This window comes from Somniosus microcephalus, chromosome 6, assembly GCF_052327205.1.
Source record: "Somniosus microcephalus isolate GS21.2 chromosome 6, FLI_Smic_1.0, whole genome shotgun sequence".
Classification (NCBI taxonomy): domain Eukaryota; kingdom Metazoa; phylum Chordata; class Chondrichthyes; order Squaliformes; family Somniosidae; genus Somniosus; species Somniosus microcephalus.
In genome coordinates this window covers 219,025,134-219,048,339 of record NC_140992.1, presented here as the reverse complement: position 1 = coordinate 219,048,339, position 23,206 = coordinate 219,025,134, and the positions used below count along the sequence as shown (strand labels likewise).

The window sequence follows — 23,206 nt, the reverse complement described above, 5'->3', positions numbered from 1 at the left end:
TGAAGATCTTTTTGCGGGTCTAGCAGGCGGTCAGAAGTTTAGCAAGATTGATCTATGCCAAGCCTACTTGCAGATGCATGTAGAAGAGGATTCACAGAAGTACCTCACCATCACCACCCACAAGGGCCTCTACAGGTACTGCCGCCTACCCTTTGGTATAACTTTAGCACCAGCATTGTTTCAGCGGGCTATGGACCAGATCTTAAGCGGCATTCCAGGGGTACAATGTTATCTCAACGATATCCTTGTCACAGGAAAGGACGACAACGAGCATCTGCAGAACCTGACTAAGACACTGGGAAGACTTGAAGAATATGGCTTACGCGTTCGCAAGGACAAATGCGAATTTTTCAAGCCATCAGTGGAGTACCTAGGCCATGTCATCGATGCGGACGGCCTACACACAGCACCGTCGAAAGTGAAAGCCATTGCCGACGCTCCTGCACCTACAAATGTCGGCCAGCTGCGGTCATTCTTAGGTCTCCTGAACTATTACGGAAAGTTTATTCCACAGCTGGCATCACTGTTGAAGCCATTACATGAGTTGCTGTGTCAGGGCAAGGCCTGGGCGTGGACGAAGGAGTGCGAAGCTGCATTCAAGAAAGCCAAAGCAGCTTTGACTGACCCCAGAGTGTTGACGCACTTTGACCTGTCATTGCAGATTCAGCTGGCCTGTGACGCGTCGGCGCGGTCGTGTCCCACATGTTTCCCTCAGGCGAAGAGAAGCTGATTGCATTCGCGTCAAGGTCCCTGAGCAAGGCGGAGGTGAAATACCCGCAGATCGAAAAAGAGGCTTTGGGCATCATCTTTGGAATCGAAGTTCCATCACTACTTGTTCGGAAGGAAATTCACCTTGCTGACGGATCATCGTCCTCTGACATCGATCTTTGGTCCACACACAGGAATACCCTCCCTGGCAGCATGCAGGATGCAGCGCTGGGCGCTGATGTTAAGCGCTCACAATTACAACATCAAATACCGGAGGTCAGCAGCACATGGCAATGCGGACGGATTGTCAAGACTTCCGCTGCCTGTGCCCTCTGAAGGCTGTGAGCAGAAGATTTTCTACTTTGACATGGTGAGCAATGGCCCTGTCACGGCAGGTCAAGAAAGAGACCAGAGTGGACCCTACGCTATCCAAGGTGCTGGATCGGGTGATGCGGGGAGACGGATCACAGGTGTCAGACGCACCACCTGAGCTCCTACCTTACCTGTCGAGAGGGAAGGAGTTGTCTGTCACGTCAGGATGCCTCCTTTGGGGCATGCGAGTGACCATACCACCAAAGCTGCGGAAACATGTCCTCAACGAGCTGCACTCAGGACATTGTGGTATTGTCTGGATGAAGGAGCTGGCACGAAGCTACTTTTGGTGGCCTGGTCTGGATCATGAAACTGAAGTTGAAGCGAAATCATGCCCATCATGCGAGACAACCAGGGATACGCCAAGAGCAGCGCCACTGCATCCATGGGAATGGCCGGCGACACCGTGACAACGGATCCACCTGGACTTCGCGGGACCAGTGGAAGGAGCGATGTTCCTGGTCGCGTGGACTCCCATTCCAAATGGCCGGAGGTTGCAGTAATGTCCACTACCACTACGGAGAAAACCATCGAGACTCTGAGAGATGTTCGGGTGATTTGGTCTGCCGGAGCAGATCGTAATCGACAATGGAACACAGTTCACATCCCAGGAGATGGAGGAGTTCCTCGAGCAAAGGAATCCAGCACACGTTCTCCGCGCCTTCGCCAATCCATTTGTGGATGGATGATGAGAGATTTGTCAGAACGCTGAAACGTGCGTTGAAAGCGGCAAGAAGTGATGCTCCTCTAAAGCAGCGCCTGAATGCTTTCTTGCTGAAATACCAAAACAAGCCTCATGCTACGACTGGAGCATCTCCTGCTTACCTACTCATGGGAAGGCAGCTACGGACACGCCTTGACCTGCTGAGGCCAACGTCCACAGAAGCAGTGGTGCACGCCAATCAGCAGGATCAAGTCAGCAGACGAGCTCAGAGGTCCAAAGAACGACACTTTGTGGTGGGGGGCAAAGTTCTCGCACGTAACTACACCACCCCAGAGCGGTGGGTCCTGGCTACGGTCATTCAAAAGACGGGCCCCGTTTCATACCGAGTTCGCACCGGAGACGACCGAACATGGAGACGGCATGTAGACCAGTTACTGCCAAGACAGTCGCCACAGGTAACCCAAGAAACAGAGGATCAAGGACCTGCTGGGGGGTCCGGAAGGGACTGATCGTCCGACCCCGAGACGGTGGCACCATCCACTCTTGTGCCATCGAGGAAGGAAGCCACGCCTGCAGGGTCACGGGAGAGCCAACCAGAGCCTGCTCCTGAGACTAGGCGTTACCCCCCAAAGAGAAAGGCAGCCTCCAGAGTGCCTTAGTTACAGTTAGTGCTAACCTGTGTGCATGGGGCAGAATAATCCCCAGGGTTAGCAGAATGTAGAGGCAGTCTACCCTCTCTTCCAAAGTTATAGTCATTTTCAGTTATTCTGTTTTGTGGACATTGTGGCGGTACCACTGGTTGTCCCTTACATTGAGACACATAATTCCCTTTAACTTACCTTACTGTATGTTTAACTTACCTTTTGGGGCCGTTGCCCTTTTAACTTACCTGTTGGGGCCATTGCCCCTTTAAGACGTGCCCTAGCGTGCTGACGTCACGTCACGTACAACGGGATGTGCGTGCGCCGGCACAGCCCGGCCTAGCGTCTTCGGCCTCAACGGCCAGCCGACAGGAGCGACGCGATCTTCCGCTCCCGCGGCAAGCACCGGCACAGCCTGGCCTCCCGACTTCGGCCTCAACGGCCAGCGACGCAACAACGCGCATCACGTGACGCCCTAAGCGCGGGAAACACGAACAACGTGATGACATCACAACACAAACGCGATGACGTCATCACGCTCCCCACAGGACTGCGAACTCAGTCCTCGTGGAGTCCCTGCTGGGACAAGACCTATACCACGGTGCTCCTACAGTCAGCCATCTTACCTGCTATCTTACCTGCTGTAATTAGCCTGTTCCTGTAAATAAACAACTTACTTATAATTCGTCGAAGTCAAACTCTCTTTAGTGGCGATCTACACGAACTGCTACATTGGTGACCCAACGACGTGAGTACGGGAGCTCATCAATTCCAACGCTACAATTGGTGAACCCGTATCCGTGAACGATTTTCACGGTAGCAACGCGCAGCCTGACCCTCGTCTTCCCACAAGACGACCAACGAACAACCACGGAACAGCAACCGCCTAACACCGATTCCATCAAAAGCGACCCCGTCTTTGCGAACGTCTTCGCAAAGGAAGCGCAGCTTGGAGGTGAGCCCGTTTTTCACGAACTATTTCACAGAGGTAGAGCACGACCAACGGCAACCGTCGTCCACCAGCGCTACAATTGGTGAGTTTGTGAACGTCTTTCACAAACGAAGCACGCTATGGAAGCATCAGCCGTTCCGCTGTCGCTACCGCAATCCAGGGAGCCACGGTCTCCCTCGTGCTTTATGAAGGAAGAAGCCCTGTTCGCCAAGAACATCGATGCGGCACAGACCACGCACGTGCTCACGGTCTCCGTATTCGACTCTTCTACCACCACACGGATCATCCGCCTCTACGTCCAAAGCAACAGCAAGTATAAATCTCTCCAAGCGCGGGGTGCAGCATGTTCGGGCCCACAAGATCGGAGCGCGCCCTGCGGGGATACCACGAGGACTCGCCCCCGCAAAACACGAGGACGCACTCCTCGCGCACGAGGACCCATCCCTCACGAACCACGAGAACCCATCCCTCGTGAACACCGACGACGACTCCTCCGCCGACGGCGCACCAGCCCTTCAGCTTGCTGGTTGTGTTACCTACTACACGATTCGGCGTGAACAAAAAGCGTGCCGCCCTCCCGGCTGTTTTCTCCTAAATCTACAACAGTTTCAAGTGTTGCCGCCCTCCAGGTAGAGTTTACCCCGCCCGAAAGCAACAACAACCTGGACCGTTGCTGCCCTTTATCCAGTTTTCCCTTTAGCAAACGCAAATGTCTACTGAAGCTGCACACATCGAGGACGGGTCCAACGGGCATCCTGCGGCCGCGATCAGCCACGTGAAAGTTGCTAGCCTCACCGATCACTGATCAACGCAGCAACTCTTCATCCTCCATTGTGTTCACGTCGTAGCACTATGGCACGCACCATTCCGTGCGTTCCAGCCTCCCGACGGTTTCGCTCACCCATCAACGGAGACATCGCCTGCGTCCGCCCAACCTGCCCGTCACTCTGACAAGGCCTGCTGTTTCGCACGTCTCCATGGTCCTTCGCCTGCCGGATACGTTTTATTCGCCACGACGCGCGTAAGGATCCGCTCACGAGCAGCATCTTCATACCTCGCCTACCAAGTCGAGACAGCATGACTGCCGTGACCACCAGCTCGTCAGACCATCTCATCCTTGGACTTTCGTTAAAGCGAATTCTGGGGGGGCCTATGTGGCGGTACCACTGGTTGTCCCTTACATTGAGACACATAATTCCCTTTAACTTACCTTACTGTATGTTTAACTTACCTTTTGGGACCGTTGCCCTTTTAACTTACCTGTTGGGGCCATTGCCCCTTTAAGACGCGCCCTAGCGCGCTGACGTCACGTCACGTCACGTACAACGTGATGTGCATGCGCCGGCACAGCCCGGCCTAGCGTCTTCGGCCTCAACGGCCAGCCGACAGGAGCGACGCGATCTTCCGCGGCAAGCACCGGCACAGCCCGGCCTCCCAACTTCGGCCTCAACGGCCAGCGACGCAACGACGCGCATCACGTGACGCCCTGAGCGCGGGAAACACGAACAACGTGATGACGTCACAACACAAACTCGATGACGTCATCACGCTCCCCACACGCTCCCCACAGGACTGCGAACTCCGTCCTCGTGGCGTCCCCGCTGGGACAAGACCTATACCACGGTGCTCCTACAGTCAGCCATCTTACCTGCTATCTTACCTGCTGTAATTAGCCTGTTCCTGTAAATAAACAACTTATTTATAGTTCGTCGAAGTCAAACTCTCTTATTTAGTGGCGATCTACACGAACCGCTGCAACATTCAATTTTAAGGGGGAGGGAATATGTTGTGTATTTTGAATGTGTATTAGAATTGTCCCACATGGTGATTTGCAATGCACTATGGGAAATGTAGTGCATTGAGTGAAGAAGCACATTGTAAATAAAATGGCCGTTAACTAAACTCTCCACCCCGGAGTCCTTCTTAATTGTTATATAGGTAAGGGTATAAAACCCCTTGAGACACAACAATATCATATACATAACAACAGCAAATAATGACAAAAAACATGTTTTGTACCCTTTCTGACCCTAACATCTAACTGCAATTTGAATGCATTTACATGATAATCTTTGCTACCTTACCTGGCAAATGTTTCCAAACAGTTATCTGTATCACTCTTGGAGTAAAGAATTCTTCTGATATCTATATGATTAGCGTGACACATTAAATTTGTCTCAACAACCAAAGAAAGTCAAATGATATGCTTTTCTTCTTGGCTCAGACACACAGTTGAAGCATACTGATTCACCTGAAATGTGTGTCAGCAAAGATCCCACTGAGAAGCAATCACCTGAAAAGTAGAAAATTCATCCAGTCACATCACTGCACTTATTTTTTCAAAGTGGTTCTTAGTTGCCATTTTTATTTCTGACCCAGCTGTATATAGTGTCATATAAATAACATTTGTCAGATGGTAAACTGATAATCTTATAATTCTACCTAAAGTTGTGACAGTTATCCATAACTTTGCCTGTATAGTGTTTCACGATTGCGCAGGCCTACCTTTCTCATGACGGAGTGTCTATTGACACCACTGTGTCAGCCAATGAGTTGGAAGCGGGGCGGGACATACGACAGGACCTGCAGCAAACAAAGCAAACCGCGTAGCAAACAGAGTATTTAAAAAGAGTCTCTATGAACGGCAGTAAGCAAAACTTCTGCATGACTGAAACAACAGAAACTACTCCTGATAACAGCAGTGATTTCTCCAGCAAAATGCAGTGAGTGGAGGATAGTTATATAATACAAATTGAGTGTAAGATCAATCCCAGCCACGATATGCAGCCCTGTCATGAGTCATTTGAACTTTTCCTTCTCGCCTGCATCTTGATTTCTCCTTGTGGCCTTTGTACCCCATTTATTTACCTTACAGTCAGACACAATCAAATGTGTGATTGAGCCTGACTTTGGTTACTATGGTATTTATGTTAATTTAAAAATAAATGCCCGTTTGTATTTTTTTCTTCTTTCCTCCTTTTCCTCTCCTGCTTTGGTCTTTTGCTCTCCATATAAATTTCCTACTTTTTTGTTCCACTGTTAACATTTGGTCCAATCACACTTGCACAATTATCCCAATTTTTGTTCACATGAGCTTGGTCACCACTGTCCTTTCAATCTGTTAGAAACACCACAGGAGATGGACTCATCCTTTTGTTGTAAATTAATATTTCACTTATTCAAATGTATATCTTCTGGCCCTACTAACCTGTTTAATTTTGAAGTAATAATCTGGATTTACTTAACCTGTATTCATTTAATATTATACTTTGATGAGTTCCACCCTCTTAAATTTCTAGACTGTACAGATTGAACTTCTGTCATTTTTTTCCCCCTCATTTGTCCCCATTACACTTGGGATCATTCTTGGGTTTTTTTCCCCCTCTGCATCCTCTATAATGTACGCACATCTTTTTTGTGGTGTGGTGGACACAAGCGTGGTCTGAAACTTTTACATAACTGATGCGCTATCAATTACTCATAAAAGACTGAGAGTTAGAAGAGTAACTAAAGGCTTTTATTAACAACAGACTGGAGGTCTGCCTCGCGTGGTCGACCGGTCCATGATACTAAGGGCTGGGGAGCAGTCACCTTTATACTAGGACCTGTGGGAGGAGTCAGCCGAGGCATGTCCAGGCATGTACACAGTGGAATACAAACAGGAATACAAACAGTGGTTTACCACAATAACCTTTTGAAGACCTGTAGTCTTGTTCTGGCTATGTATTCCAACATTCTGTTTGCTTTTATAATTATAATAATTATGCGGACATTGAAAGTGACATCACTCCCAGTCCCTTTCTGTGACCCCTAGTTGGTTCTCTTCTATTGATTGCATAATTCGAACACTATTTTTGAATAACATGCAATACATCTGTCAGAACTAAATTTCATTGCCATTTCTCTACCCAAGTAAATAAATGTTCTAAATTTTTCGGCAAATCTTTAACTGTACCCTCTGTCTCTGTTGCTCTCATTAATTAGTCTTGTCTGCAAATTTGACCAGCTTACAATTGGTCATTAGTATAGGTTATTAGTGTAGATTAGAAACTACAAGGGTTCCAGTGCTGATCCCTCCAGGACACCCAATCAGTACCACCCTCTGACTGACACTACAGCCGCGATTTTCTGTTCAGTGCTGGAATGGGTGCACGGGTCAGCTGATTTCCAGGTTCCAGTCCCACCCCCAGCTGGCTCCACTCCACAGATGTGATTTTTCCTTGATTGGCCTTGTTAAGCCCGCCCTGTGGGCTTAACAGCCAATTAACAGGAAGCTGGTCTGATGACTTCATTTGATGACTCATCATAGAAACATAGAACATCTGCCGGTTTCCTTAAAGGGACCATGCACAATTTTATTTTGACAGTTGATTTATCAGTGTTTGACAGCATTGAGGTGCTGAAAACACTGACAATCACTGCACAAAGGTGAACTCTTGCACCCAGGCTCTCCAATGACTCCATATGCTGGAGTAGATGGCAGCTGCAGGTGAGATGACAAAGCGATCTGTCACTGGTGAGAGAGGTTCTCCCAATGAGGTGGCACTGGACATATTGTTGGATTTAAAAACTTGTAAGCTAAAGAAATCTGTATTTGTTTTAAAAATGCAGTAACCAACATTTGCTTTGTTCTGAAACTCACTGTGTGCAACATTGCATCCTTAACACCACTTCTGCAGCTGTCACCTTTTCACAAACATTACACCAGACTCCCAACATGCCAGACTTACCTGGTGTGGTGTCCGTACGTTGTGAAACCCCACTCAAGCGGGAAAATCGAAAAACAGGCTGAAAACTACTTGCAAGTACCTGTTAATGGGCAGATAATTGCCTTTAATCCGTTTCCCGCCGCTAGGTGCCTGGTCCATTCGCAAATCGGGACACTTGGGAAGGCAGTTTGGAGGCGGGTTTGGGACCCGCCGTCAATCAAAAGGACTTTAACCTCTGACCTGCCTGTCTGAGCACCGGCAAAATCACGTCCTACATTGCTCACAAAGTACTCTCGCCTATTTTTTTCTCTTTCTATTTCTCAAACTTTATATCCAGTCCCATGTTCCAACCTGAATTTCTAGTGGCTTTTAGTTTATCTAGATGTAATTTGTGTGGAACTTTTGTTAAAAGCTTTTTGAAACTCAAAATAAACTATATCACAGGGAGGTACATAATCTAATTTTTTTGTAACATCCTCAAAGAAGTCAAAACAGGTTTATTGGACAAGCTTTGCCTCTTCTAAATCCAAGCTATCTGTAGATACTGTAGAGAAGATTCATTGAATATAATGATGTGTTTGGTGTGCAATTAGGATTAGAAGCTTAGCTAAATTAAAGAAAGCATTTTCATTTTATTTAAGAAGTTTTAAACAAGAGAAGTCAAGGATGAGAAAAGGCTATTGAACACCTTGAATCTCATTCCCCTAATATCATAACTCCCAACATTACATCTGACTAAGTTTTGAACATTGATTATGTTTGAGTCACTGCCAGCCTGCGTGACAACTTGCTGTAAACAATTATCACTCCTTGAATTCATAATTTCTTGGTAATATCTACTTGAAAAGTAATTTTTGTTCATTTAAATTCATCAACTTTCCTGGTTTACTTTGAAGTAATAATCTGGGTTTACCATATCTATATCCTTCAGAGCCTACTTTCTGGACCATAGAGCTCGAGATTCTCTAATCGTTCCTCATAACTCGAGCTTCTATTTGTTCCAGTTGGACAGTCAACAGCTGATTTTATGAAACTGAGAGTAAGAATGAAGGAAACCATTTTAACAATCAAAAAAGACTAGGAATTTCTGTTATTTAAGGATGGACTTGAAAAGTACTTAAAGGGGAAGGAAGCTGTAAGGCTAGTTTTATTCAAAGTTTGCCCCTTTTTTATAGAAGAATATTATATTCCTACAGGAATATAATTTTTATTGTAATACTTTATATAAACTTTTATCATTGCCCTGGAAATTATCTAGTAGCGTCTCATTCCCTGCAAGGCTGCTTTGATCCCATCCATTATCGAGAACAGTCCCATTTGCCCAAATTGGCTCCAAGAGAAACAGCCGGGGATGCAACTTCAAACTGGCCTGAGGCCTGCTCTGAAGTCATCCAACACGGGGGGGGGGGAGAAAATGCTTATAAGCTAAGTCAAAATAAATATCTGTTAAGAGTATTACTTTTTTTAAAACACCCTCTCGCCCTAAAGCTCATAATCCAGCATCAAGTCAGTCCTGTGATGATCGCAACCATCCAGCAAGTGGCTGCACCATGGCCTTCATCTGAAGTGCCCCCCAGATAAAGATGGGAGAGTACAGAGCTAATCTGGTGAAGTGTAGCACTGGATTTCAGTCAGGTGCATTTGACAGCTGGCAGATCAGCTGTTACAGCATAAGCCGATCTTGTTGGCAGGATAAGGGAACTTGACAAGAAAAATGTAAAAAAAAACAAAAAACTTTTGGTTGGTTTTATCAGTTGCAGTGGAACATTCAAAATGTTTTTTTTTTAAAAAGCGCCAGCAATTTTCAAACACTGGAATCTGGAATGAACTGGACCTAATGATCGTAAAACGATCGGTTGGACACCTATAAGGCTTGATTAGATCCTAGTAACCTCAGACCGCCGCTACACCCTCCATTTTCTTTGCAACATTGAGTACTTGCAATGTGAGTGGGTCTGTCTGTTCTGGGAGGAAGGGAGGCAGGTTGATATTTGTTCGGAGACCCTTCGTCAGAGCACAGTGCAGGTGGGGTCTGGATCCTCGGTGTAGAGCCAAATTCTTCCACATCCCACCGTGCTTGGCTTGCATTTTCTGTTTAAATTTCATTTCTGTCGCGTCTTCAGTTTGCATTTTTTTTAATGTATTTTTTTCTTCCCATGCATTTGTTGTACATGGACCTCTCGTGACTTTTCACCCTCCCCACTATTTGTACATTGTTTGTTGAGTGCTATTCAATATAGTATTTTGGTGTTTGAGCTTTTCATAGAAAGAGAGTGGGAGCCATGACTTCCATTTGGTCAGTTTACGCTCTATTTATGCTGTAGCTATCATGAGACCAGTAGCTACAGAATCAATTCCAACCTGGCCAGCACCTTGTTTATATTGCTGGGCTCTGACTTCAACTCTTAGGGGGGGTGGGGGGGGGGGAAAGACTTGCATTTATATAGTGCCTTTCACAACCTCAGGACATCCCAAAGTGCTTTACAGCCAATGAAGTACTTTTGAAGTGTAGTCACTATTGTAATCTAGAAAACAGCCAATTTGTGCACAGCAAGCTCCCACAAACAGCAATGTGATAATGACCATATCATCTATTTTTGTGGTGTTGATTGAGGTATAAATATTGGCCAGGACATCGGGGATAACTTCCCCGCTCTTTTGAAATAGTGCCATGGGATCTTTTACGTCCACCTGAGAGGGCAGACGGGGCCTCGGCTTAACGTCTCATTTGAAAGACCTCGCCTCTGACAGTGCAGCACTCCCTCAGCACTGCACTGGAGTGTCAGCCTACATTGTACAGTATGTGCTCATGTCTCTGGAGTGGGACTTGAACCCACAACCTTCTGACTCGGGTGAGAGTGCTGCCAACTGAGCCACAGCTGACACGGCTTAGGCCCAGTAGAGAGCCCTGCACATGTAGGCTTAAAAATGTGCAGACTCTGCAAGCCAACTTTTACACCAGTGGCGTATTAAACTTGCTCGGCTTGACGCAGCCTTCCCATGGTGAGCTGACACACTGCTGCCCGCCAGAGTTGGGCCTGGAGTTTTACTGTTGCTTTGGCATCACTGTGAAGTGGAACTGGCTTCTCTGCAACACAAGTGTCAGTGTAAATCTGCTGTCAGAGTTTTGTTTGTGCAGGCTTTGGCTGATTTACAAATGTGCTTGTACCACTTTAGTGTCTTTTAAAATTAAAGTTTTTGGAAAAAGTATGATTTTTTAAAAAACATTGTTTTGCCGTTCTTAATGTATTAGTTTTTTTAAGGGATCCTCTTGAGTACTGATAACCTTGTCGAGGGAACATGGGTTCATAAGTTTAGTGAACAGTGATGTTGGCGAACTGAAATGGTATTGACCCATACCGAGATTTTCAACAATCTTGTCAGTTTGTCGGGATACATCTCCTAGGTCGTGTTGGAAACGAGCAGTACTGTGTGACCCCTGCTTGTTTTTCTAACAAAGAAATCAAATGTACATAGCAGCTATCTGCCATTTACATTGCTGGTCTCCAGTCATTGCATCCTTTTATTCTAGCAGTATTGTGCACTTAAGGTACATCTTGGCACCAGGTTGCTGAACTTGTGGTCAAAAGTTTTGAACTGATAGTGCAAGTCTGTCACTAGTTTAAAACTAATAATAAGGCATGTCCTGGTACTGGACCTTTACTGGTTGAGCCTACTGCAGCTCCCTGCCAGATTCTAATGCCCACCCACATTATTTTACAATAATGGAAACTTACAGAAATGTGAGGTTTTATTAAAGAGTTTGAAACCAGTATGAATATAATAAATACAAAAAACTTGCCAACAAAATTTTGAAGACACAAATTGAAAATTGACCATGTTTAATCTGTACTTTACTCTTTTTCTCCATATCTTCATTTTTTTAAGTGATGCTTATCCCATCTCACATTGCCTTTCAGTGAACTGACACTGTCTTCCACTGTGAGGCCTTTTTGAGCCTTTCCCTTTTTAATCAAATTAACAAATTGATCACTGTGTACTGACTATTCCAGGAACGTGGTCATGTGTATGGATATTAGGGGAGAGCATAAATCAAGCTTGGCTGTGATGCTCCCTACAGTCAAATAGTGTATCGACATAACAGAAAACGCTGGAAAAACTCAGCAGGCCAGGCAACATCCGTGGAGAGAGAAAGAGTTAACGTTTCAGGTCGAAAAGTGTATCGACACTTGCTTACAAACTGTCGAGTGTACTGGAGTGCAATGTCCACAAAGCTGTACCCCACTTCCCTTCAGAGAGCAGGGAGAAATGGGGGGGGGGGGGGGGTTGTGCAGAGGGAGAAGGTGGTAAAGTGTGTTGCTGTCCCACTGTATGGAGTGGTGGGCCGTGAGCTATACCTGCAGCTGGAAGCTCACTGAAGGAGATAAAAATCAGAGGGAGAGTTCCCTGCAGCCTACTCACATCCTCTTGGCTACTTTCAGAGCTGCATTGGCAAATGCCAGTGAGAGGGTCGGGTGATCTGACCACCTTGGCCTTATGTGACACGTGGAGACCCACTTGAGGAAGGAGAGGAAAACTAATTAAAAAAAGAAAGGATCTTGCTCTGAAAAATTGTCTCGAGATTGTACAATCTTCTAGGTAAAAACAAGCTGCTCTGAATTTTTGAGTGCAGGTAATTAGATGTGAGCAGGCATACCTTACAGTATGCATGGTGTTTTAAAGTACAACTTGTATTGTGCTGCAGGTTCTCCAACGTACGGTGGCTATAATGAGTCTGTGATGCTTAATGCTAATCCTAAAGAGAATCAATCATAAATTAATAAACTACTTCTAGCATGAAGGCTTCCTAAACTATTCTGAACAACTTTAAAAAGAACAGTAGTATGCATCTTCAGTTGGTTACAGGATGCCAGTGAAAAGCTACAAATAAATCACTGAAAGTACCATATGAAGAGACTTGTGTGGGGACATTTGTATATAACTGTAGCCCAAGGGCAGCAGAATTGGTTCAAGTTTCAAATCTTTGGAAAATAGCACCCTGATTGGTCTGTAATTAATAGCACACTGAAACTAACACCTGCTTTTAATTTGCTGGGGGAACCGAAACAACTTCCTGCAATGTGGTGATTTGCATTTTAACTGTTTACTTTTAAAGCATGTTCCAGTGAAGCCTTTGAGGTACAAATTTTGTATTCATTTTTTGGGCGGCTTGAATGTGTTCAACTGTCCATATAGCGCACCCAAAAAGAAACCTGTGTGTGGGATGGTTCAATTTCAGCAATGTGACCCACTGCTAAATGTTGCATTGATCTGCCCACTTACAGATTTTATCTAGCTCATTTTATGGGTCCTCTTCAGACTGGAGACTCCTCTCCCCCCCCCCCCCTTTTCCAGGACACACAAATGTTAGTATTGTCTGCATGCTGGACCAATTTGCTTTGAGTTTCTGAATCCAGATCATTAATTTAAACTAGGAAGAGTAGGGGTCCCAGTGCTAATCCCTGGGACATTCCATTCACTACTACATCAACCTTCAAGATTAGATTGAATAGGTGGATGAAAGAAAAGGGGTTAACAGATTATGACAACAGGCGGGTAAATGTGATCAGAACTATTGGCTCATGTGGAGGGTAAACACTGACAGACCTATTGGGCCGAATGGCCTGTTTTGTGTTGTAATTTCTATGTATGTGGTACAGGTCTATTCCACTGTTCCTGCTTTTTTCCAGTTCTGACGAAAGGTCATTGACCTGAAACGTTAACTCTGTTTCTCTCTCCACGGATGCTGCCCTGGCCTGCTGAGTTTTTCCAGCGTTTTCTGTTGTTATTTCAGGTCTATTCCACCTTTTTAGTCCTCTGATCCAGTAAGTGTCTGACAAATTGCCATTCTTACCCTTGTTCGCGTATTGAGGAAAGGAGCACCAGACAGCAATATAATTGTTTAAAAAGTTGACTTTGTATTTTATTATTTTCTGATCTCCTCTGATTGGCACTTCCAGTTCAACTATTCATTCAACTTCCTCGCCCTCTTACCCAGCAAGGAAATCACTTAGCCAGTCAGGCAAAAACATAGCTGCTGCATAAATTGGATAGGTTGGTGCCCCACAGAAAGGAGACCGATGGCCAGGTGGTAAACCATCTAAAATGGCAAATTCAGTTTCTTCATCTTGAGCCTCACAGCAGACGATCTCCTGCCACCAATTTCCGCCAGCTCTATGAAGAAAGTAAAATTCCTAGGCATCCCTTTGGCACAAAGATGTCGAGCCAGGTGATGGTAGATATTTTTGTAGCTGAGGTGGTTCTTCAGGTCTTCAAGACAAGATCTTTATTTCTGCAGCACTGTAGCGGTATTGAGGAAGGTTCTAGTTTATTTTGCTGTTGTGGTAAGCCAGATCTTTGCTGCCTTAATTCCTGGTATCTGAAGCAGTCCTTGCCAGTTCAAAAAGATGCAACAACCTGAAATGATTACTCGCAGCGGGCCCTTCACCTTTGGTGTCTGGTGTGAGCATTGTGTGCGTGTATATTCTACAATGGGCCTATACCCCGTGTAATGTGGAAGCCTGGAGCAGGAAGCCAGTTTGTGTCCTTGCCTTCTATTCTTTCAGGTATTGATATTTAAAAATTTTTGGCGCCTCTTTTTCAGGTTTATCATGTTGATTTTCTCCAGCTTGTGCTCAAATAAATGCCCTTTTACCTTCACTGCTATTTCCTTGGTATTAAAGATTCAATTTGCAGAAGTCAGCATGTCCTGTACATACGGGGATGTTGAAACCTGAAATATTAAAGTGTGTGTGTGTGTGTGTGTGTGTGTGTGTGTGTGAGAGAGATATATACAGATTGCATATTCTCTTCAATAATCAACATTTAGCTCCTTGGCTGGGTAATTGCATCTGATCTGTACTGGAGCAAATGAGGGGCTGCTATAATAGTTTGAAAAGCTGGTGGAGAGTTTGGCTTTACTTGTGATAATTGTCAACTTCACTATTCTGCAAAGCTTTTATCTGCCCAATGCTGAAATACTGTAATTCAGTTCAGCGTGCTTCAGGAAAGAAAAATCCATATTTTGCTCTTGGAATCAATACAGCCCAAAGACAGTAGTGCACCTAATGAAGATTGTCTAGTCCGTGCCACCATCCTCTCCAAAATAATTATTCAAGAATGCACATTTAGGGCGGTATCTAATTTGTCAGTCTGTAAATACTAGAAAATTCAGTGCATAAGTTGCACTTTCACAGAAGATTGTATCATCTGTTAACCTGAAAGCAAGGCACCTGCTTTTAAGGTAAGTTTGTATGTACGATATATTTTAAAAATTCAGATTTGAAACTGATTCAACATGATATCCAAGTCACTTTGTATTTGTTTTTATTATTTAAACTTAGACAGACAGAAGTCTGTTGGAGCTGGAAGTGCTAGTGGTGGAACAAAACTATAACTGAACTCTGCTTTGACAGCCTCAGCGAATTACAGTCTCCACCTATCAGTGCAGGCCAGTACTGGAAGAATCTATGACACGTGTATTATCTAAATTTAACTTTTCACTTGCCACCTACAACCAGAAGTGAATCTGATAAAAGACCTTTTATTTTAAGTAAAAGCCTTTGGTAGAGATGAGGATCAGTAGGGCAGAAGAATCAACTCTGACGAAACAAAAGATAGAAAAGACTCCACTAGTTGTTTAGCACCATGGTAAGACATATAAAACTGATCATATGTTCCCCATAGAATTTCAGATTACAACCTTCCTTCTCTTGCCAGTGGTCCCCTCATTTATGTTTTCTGTTTTATTGCTAATGAGTTAAACAGTCGATTGAATTTCCTGTCTGCATGCATAATTTAGTATCTGCTCATTAGTATTAATAAGGCACCATTTATGTGAGAGGAACCCATTGTGTTCATACAGAATGAGTGTGAACACGAAAGAAAGGGATTCCTAATGTCAGGACTGAATTTAAAGATGTGTATATGCAGTTTTGCCTCCCACCAAAACTATCAATGGTGCGATTAAAATCTTCCTCCCCATTACCTCCATCCAAACACCATGCATTCATGGTTGCCAGTTTAGATTATGGATCAAGATGAAGGAAGGTTCCAATTGGCTGATGGCCATTTTAAATGCACCACCTCGTTCAGTTACTGGCCCTTTTCACCAGAATGATACCGGGGTTTGTATTCCCTTGGCTTGTATTCCCTTGAGTACAGAAGATTGAGGGGGTGATCTGATTGAGGTGTTTCAAAAGTTAAAAGGATTCGATAGGGTAGATAGAGAAACTATGTCCTCTGGTGGGGAGAATCTAGAACAAGTGGGCATAACCTTCAAATTAGAGCTCGGCCATTTAGGAGGGAAATCAGGAAGCACTTTTTCACACACAGTGTAGTAGAAATCTGGAACTCTCTTCCCCCAAATAGCTGTGGATGCTGGGTCAATTGGAGCTTTCAATACTGAGATCGATTCATTTTTTGTTAGATAAGGGCATCAAGTGGGTAAATCGAGTTGAGGTACAGATCAGCTGTGATCTAGGGGCTGAATGGTCAACTCCTGTCCCTATGTTCCTTTTCATGGTTCTGCAGTTGAGTTGATGCTCTGAGGAACTGACTGAATACTGTCAGGAGAGGAGTATATTTTTCATACAACATGCACATACTCAGTGTTTCTGTCTATATTACAACAGTGACTACACTTCAAAAAGTATTTCATTGGCTGTAAAGCGCTTTGGGATGTCGGTGGTAGTGAAAGGCGCTACATAAATGCAAGTCTTTTTACAATTCTAATTAGTTTCCCTACGAACATTGTGAATTTTTGGCCTTTGAAATCCTATGTTTTTTTACAAAACGTAACTTGAGAGAGACCATGTTGCTTGTAACTAGCTGCTAGGAGGCATGCAAACAGCCTGAGATGACTTGACTTTTTTTAAACTTACCACTTATTTATGCACTTTTCTCCTCTCTGGGGAAATGTCTGGCCTACAATTGGTTCCGTCTATTTGAGTATACAACCAAGATGAGGAACTCACTACGTGGAGTGTCCCAGGCGGGACCTTGCTCTTGCTATGGCCATGGCACTGTTTTAGTGCTCTGATGTCTCATTGTTCGAGTATTTGTAAAATATGTGATTTATTATATACCACTGCAAATTTCAGAACACCGCCTGAGTTCTGAGCTGCTTGCAGTAACATGCCATGCACACACCAAAATACCCAAAGGGAATAGCAAATCACAGCTTATTACATTGGAAAGGTATTGGAGGTAGTTAAAATAGTACAACAGAAAATGCTGGAAACACTCAGCAGGTTTCTCTCTTCACGATGCTGCCTGACCTGCTGAGTGTTTCCAGCATTTTCTGTTGTTGTTTCAGATTTCCAGCATCCGCAGTATTTTGCTATTGTAGTTAAAATAGTATTTTATTTCTTTATTTTAAGGATTTCACTGCAAAGAATAGAGATATTCCTTTCCAGTTTTTTTTTATAATGCAATTTATAATTTGGGGCCTTGATTATTTGGTGTTTGCTGGTGACAGGTTTACGCTTCTAATCTCAAAGTATGTTATGCAGAAATAGTTCCATTTATTATGACTTAAAAATTAACCTTTTGAAGTACTGATTTAGATAGTCCCTGATCTACCAAAATGTGTACTAATTTGACAAAATTGCAAAAGCGCAAACTCACTGGTCCACATGGACCGACGGAAGATGCAACTGTCTGATCTGTCAGCAGATTTAAATACTGGCTGAGGGAATTGGTGCCTTTAGCAATTTCAAGGTCGAATCACACCGAGAACATTAAATACAGTTCTACATTTAGAATGACTCCCAAGCAGCTACAAATGTGATCCTCGGTGTAGCAGTGAGAACTCCTACCATCTGGCACATTACACCGCATAAAAATGGTATGATGCAGTGGAAAGCTTTCACTAATCTTCAAAATAATTATAACTGTTATTGATAAAGAAATTAATTTTAGGAATTCCCTTTCAATTCATTTCTTTCTCATACCAGTCTCTACATAACTAAATTCACTAATTTATTCAGCCTGAATGTTACACATTTTTAAAAAAGGTGAAATTCAATACAGTGAATAATTCAGTTTCAAATGTGCCATGTGTATTTTGCAGTTTTTTAAAAAGATGTTTTCTTTAACTCCCCATTTTCCTAACTGGGAAGCCAGAGTGGGTTAGTCTGCAGTTTTTTTTTAACACATGGATAGTCTGCATCATCAGCAGGAATGTGTGCTTAAGTTGTGCAAGAGGGGAATTGTTGGTTAGTTCCCCTTGAAGCAATGGGACAGATTCCTAACATATGAAGCTGCTGCCTGTATTCTAACTCGCACCAAGTCCCGTTCACCCATCACCCCTGTGCTCGCTGACCTACATTTGGCTCCTGGTCGGACATCACCTTGATTTTAAAATTCTCATCCTTGTTTTCAAATCCTTCCATGGCCTCGCCCCTCCTTATTTCTGTAACGTCCCCTTGCGCATCCCTGATTTTCATCGCTCTGCCATTGGTGGCCGTGCCTTCGGCTGCCTAGGCCCTAAGCTCTGGAATTCCTTCTCTACCTCCCTCTCCTTCTTTAAGATGCTTCTTAAAACCTACCCTTTTCACCTGTCCTAATATCTCCTTATGTGGCTCGGCATCAAAATTTGTCTGATAACACTCCTGTCAAGCACTTTGGGACGTTTTACTAAGTTAAAGGTGCTGTATAAATACAAGTTATTGTTCATCTAGCAGCCGCACTCAATGCCAAAAAGCTGGTGGCTTTGAACTTCTGACTTTTTGGTTGGAGTGATTTCTTGAACTACTGGCTGCTTGTAATTTCATATAACTTTGATGTGACTAACAAACTCACCACTACTTGTTTGGTTTTCTTCCGCATCCACCTGTGTATGTATTTAGGAGCTGCCCCGACGCCCCCCCAGACCCCTACCTGGCTGTATTCTGGCAGTATTGCTGAGGGAATTACGAGAATTCCAGATAGTGAATAGAATGTGGAGCTTGAAGCTCACTTTGGGGTGAACAAACTGCTGATATTTTGTGCAGTCTGGTTTGGCCTGAGCGAGCAGACAGGAAAAGGGATGGGAGTTGGTGACAAGGATATGGAGCTTTTGGTAAGTCTGAAAAGGATAGCTGACATTCAATTGGGGGAAATCTGGCAATTGGTGTCTCTGCTGCACCATTAACATCTGTTCACCTGCATAGTGTTACAACAGTTCCTCATGCAGTATGGTGCAGTTCATTCCTGCTTTATTTTCCTTTTTTCTCTTGAACTTAAAAATAATACGGTAAATATACAGTAAACTCTTTCGTATCCGGCACCTGCAAGACTAGGATGGTGCCAGTTGATCAAAAATTCTGGATAACAGAGTTAGGCAATTTTTAACACACAAAATAAAAACCACTGACTAACTCGGCCACCGCGGGAAACTCGGACTCGGAAAAACGAAAAATGGATGGATTCGGCAAGATTACCGGTTATCTGTTTTGCCGGTTATTAAAGAATTCTGGATGATTAAGTGACGTTTAAACAAGAGTTTACTGTATAATTGCTTTTTCTAAAAGACTGGGGATATTTATGTGAGAGTCCACTTGTTTTCTATGCTTTCCTTTCCCTTTTAAGTCAGTCTGGGCCACACTTTCTCCCGAGCAACTGGTTACTGATCAGCAATGATAAAAGCCTAGGAGTGGGTCACTGGAGCATCATCCCAGCAAGTGATTAGTGTGTGGTATGGGAGGGACTCTAAGGATAGGAAGATAATTAAATGGGAAAGTGAATTTTCAATAATTCTAGCGATGTCAGTTATTTTTTAATACTCATGAACAAGGTATTTTGTTAAATTCCTGTTTCTCAGTTGTATAGTACTTTTAAAAAAAAAATTTAAAAATTAAAAAAAAAATTGTTGAAACTCTGATTCTTTACAATTTACCATTTTAACCAATCTATTGGAGGGAAAGGAATCTCATTTTACTTTCACAAGGGCAGTTTAATAAATAGAACATGGCACCAAAATTTGTTTACTTAAACTCCAGGCGCCGAATTCTAAGGATTCTTCACTTTTGAAATTCATGTTTTTTGGAGTTTAGTTTTAGTATGTCACTTAAGGTACCACCTGTTAATAAGGTTAAACACAATCATTTCTCTCAAGTGGATGGGCCGATGTGGCCTTGTTGTGTTTGCAAACTGTGCTGGCTGATGGTCTGTATAAGCGATATTCTGAAAATTGTTTACCTTGAGTCACTTGTAGTTGAGCGTTGTGTTGTGCGGGCAGTACAGGCTAGAACAGCTAATGTTCTGATAGTGCCTTGTTTTTGTTTGTTCTGTTGCTACAATGATCTGGGTGTCATGTTTTATGAGAATTGAATGTTGATTCAAACGATTTATCTGTAGGAAATGTATATGTAAACTATAGCCAGATAGTAGTAAAGCTTGATTGGTTCTGATTACCTTTGTCATTGCCTTGGACTCTGCCTCTCTTCCCATTAACTTTTTCTCCTCTTCCCAAAACCTGGATATGTTCAGTCCATTTAACGATGTGAACCTTTAATATTTTGCATAGATTTTATTTCTCTCTCTCCAGTTTTTTGCCACTCCCTCCCCTCCAGGAGATGCCAACCATCTCGCTCGTCTCACTCACCCTCTGGCGCCTCCTACATGTGACCATAGTTCATGGGTTAACCTTGACCGTGAGTACCGGAAGTCATTTGCTGGTGGAGGGCATCACAACTGACCTGCTCTTGACCTCGCCTAGTGTTCACACACACGCTCCTTTCATTAGGGGGTCTCTCTAGACAGATCAGGAGTGAGGACATCTGTCCCTTTCTTCCTCCCCTGCCCCCCCCTCCCCATATCCTAACCTGGGGTTAGGACCAATTGCAAAAGCCCCAACTTGGGATCAGTTAACTCCGTGCAAACTGGGTATTGAACTTGAGACCTTTCTGGTCTACTAAATAAGTAAATTACACCTCCTCACCACACATTTAAAAATACTAAATAGCTGTAACCTTTTCATAGTTTGTTTGTATTCTCTTAACAGTCACTGATTTTACTAAAAAAAAAATAAGCAGCAACCTTTTTAAAATATATTAAAAAATAAATTAAAAAATCTGTGCGGTTGTCATTGTCATTACAGACAGGACTGATGTTCAACAAGATCAGCTTGGAACAAAAAAACTGAGCCCTAGAAGCAAATGAGGTTGAAATGTTAAACAATATCCAATGCGTCATCCATTATTATAATAATGAATGCATTATTACAAAATCAGCAGTTAAAATGTCATTTCCCGGGCAAAAATTTTAAAATTATATTTTCATTGAAGTGAAATGAGGATTTCTGCGAGTCTGTTGTCTGAATTTAAATGGAGTCAAAAATAATGAAAATAACAAAGAAAAGAAAAAAATGGCAATTTCGCTTTTTGTTTTTCCTGTTATGTGAAATAGTTATTGTAAGATCTTTGCTGGTATCCCTTCAAGATATATTTTTTCTAAAATAATGTATATTTTTCTTATCTATGTATAGTTGCCCTAAAAGTCGTAACAGGTATATGTTTACAGAAAAAGGATTTAGCCATTACGATAAAAAGGGGAGAGCGAGAGATGCAGATGCAAGCAGTCCTTGGGGGGGGGGGGGGGGGTTTACATTTAAACCTAACAGAGTAACAATGGGCAGCACCATCTGCTGGTCCAAGTGAGCAGTTATTGAACGACATTTCTATTCATGCTGATGCATTTTCATGCTTTGGTGCATAATTTTACTTAGCTTTATTGGAGACGAGATTTACAAGCCTCTATTAATTAGATATTCAGAAGTTCTCATATGCAAACAGGATCGTGTGCAGTAGTACCATGTCTGGATGTGCAGTGATAATGTGTTTGGCAGTATTGATTCACAGGGAGGACAAACGTTGATAAAATCATAATGTGTTTTTGTGAAGAGAAGCGTGTACCTTCAGTGCAGCACATTAAATAGGCCATTTAGCAGTTATCATTCAATGCTTTCCTCACGAGCAAAGCTGGAGGTGAAAAAGCGGAGGGCTAGCCTTTGTTGAATGACAAAATGGCTTCTGTGAGGAGGTCTAGAGGAAGGGTAAGTGAAAGACTGAATAAGTGGGAGGAGGGGTTTGGACTAAAGGCTAATGGGATTGCATAACCTTCTTTTCTACTGGTTGGTGACTGAGTCGCAATGCACCGCCATCTTAGCAGTTGCAGCTTTCTTTAGCCTTGTGTTATTTGTTAGCTTAGGCCTAAAGGTGGCATTTGTTCACAATGTTTCAAAGGAGCTGTTTGATTGCCTCTGCCTACCAGTGCTGCAGCGCTGCTGTTAGGCTGATGAAGCATGTGCAGAAATATTATCCAGTGGAGTGCACTGGCATTGGCCTGAAAATCTGTTTGGAAATGCCTGGTGGCAATTTACTTTGCTGTAGTCAGCAGCTCATTTATGGGTGAGAAACACAGACATATTAAGATGTATCTTACTGCTGTATTTAAACGGGAAGCTGTTCAGATTCCTGGAAAGGAGCAGTGGGTAATCGTGGTGTCCTTAACATATTTCAAAATCGGTTCAGTAGTAATATAAACAGCTTGTTGTTTATACTTCTGTGAATAAGGCCATCGCTTTGTGCTTATTGACAGACAAATTGTGAATGAAAAAATATTAGTGTTATACTGGGAGACTAAACACATGTCTTATTTAAAAAAAAAGGTTTTGTTTAGCGTTTCTATGATTGCATGTACTGTACAGCATGTTAGAATGGTGACAGCTTTAAGGCTAATATCTTTGCCTGTAACTAAACTGATCTAAAAAATATTGTTAATGCAGAACTAAAGGGCATTGGTCATTTATTCAATTGTAGTTTTAGATCCTTTGTTCTGCTAATTTAGGTGTTTACAGGAAATCAATATTGTGTATAGTCCTGTTGCAGAAATTTACTGAGCAGTTTGCATCTATTTTAGCTTTTTCCCATTTTATTTTTGTTTTTACTGTAATTGTGCGTGCCGCAATGGCAGGTTGTTTAGTTGTGCGATCTACCTGTAATGGTCTCCAGAGAAAATATGAGAGCTGAAAAAATAAACTGTGTTTGATTTTTGCAGCAGCCAGGTTTAGCCAATTTAAACTGCAGTGAGCTTTAACGACCATGCAGTCGATTTTTAAAGTATATTAAGTGTTTAGATTCATGTTAGCTACATTGGGAAAAATTTCCTCTTTAGCAAA

The 23,206-nt window shown here is 43.2% G+C and overlaps 1 protein-coding gene across 10 annotated transcripts in view; it reads left to right on the top strand.

Annotated features, from left to right (window-relative positions):
• chd9 (chromodomain helicase DNA binding protein 9) overlaps positions 1–23,206 on the top strand; it is a 278,889-nt gene that overhangs the window by 122,571 nt on the left and 133,112 nt on the right. Inside the window, exon 1 of one of the 10 annotated variants that reach the window (XM_085991440.1) lies at positions 21,695–22,436. The exons of the other annotated variants lie outside the window; for them this stretch is intronic. The gene's annotated coding sequence lies outside the window, so the exon portion shown is untranslated. Of the gene's footprint in view, positions 1–21,694; positions 22,437–23,206 lie in introns of those variants that run through there. 10 annotated transcript variants of the gene reach the window in all.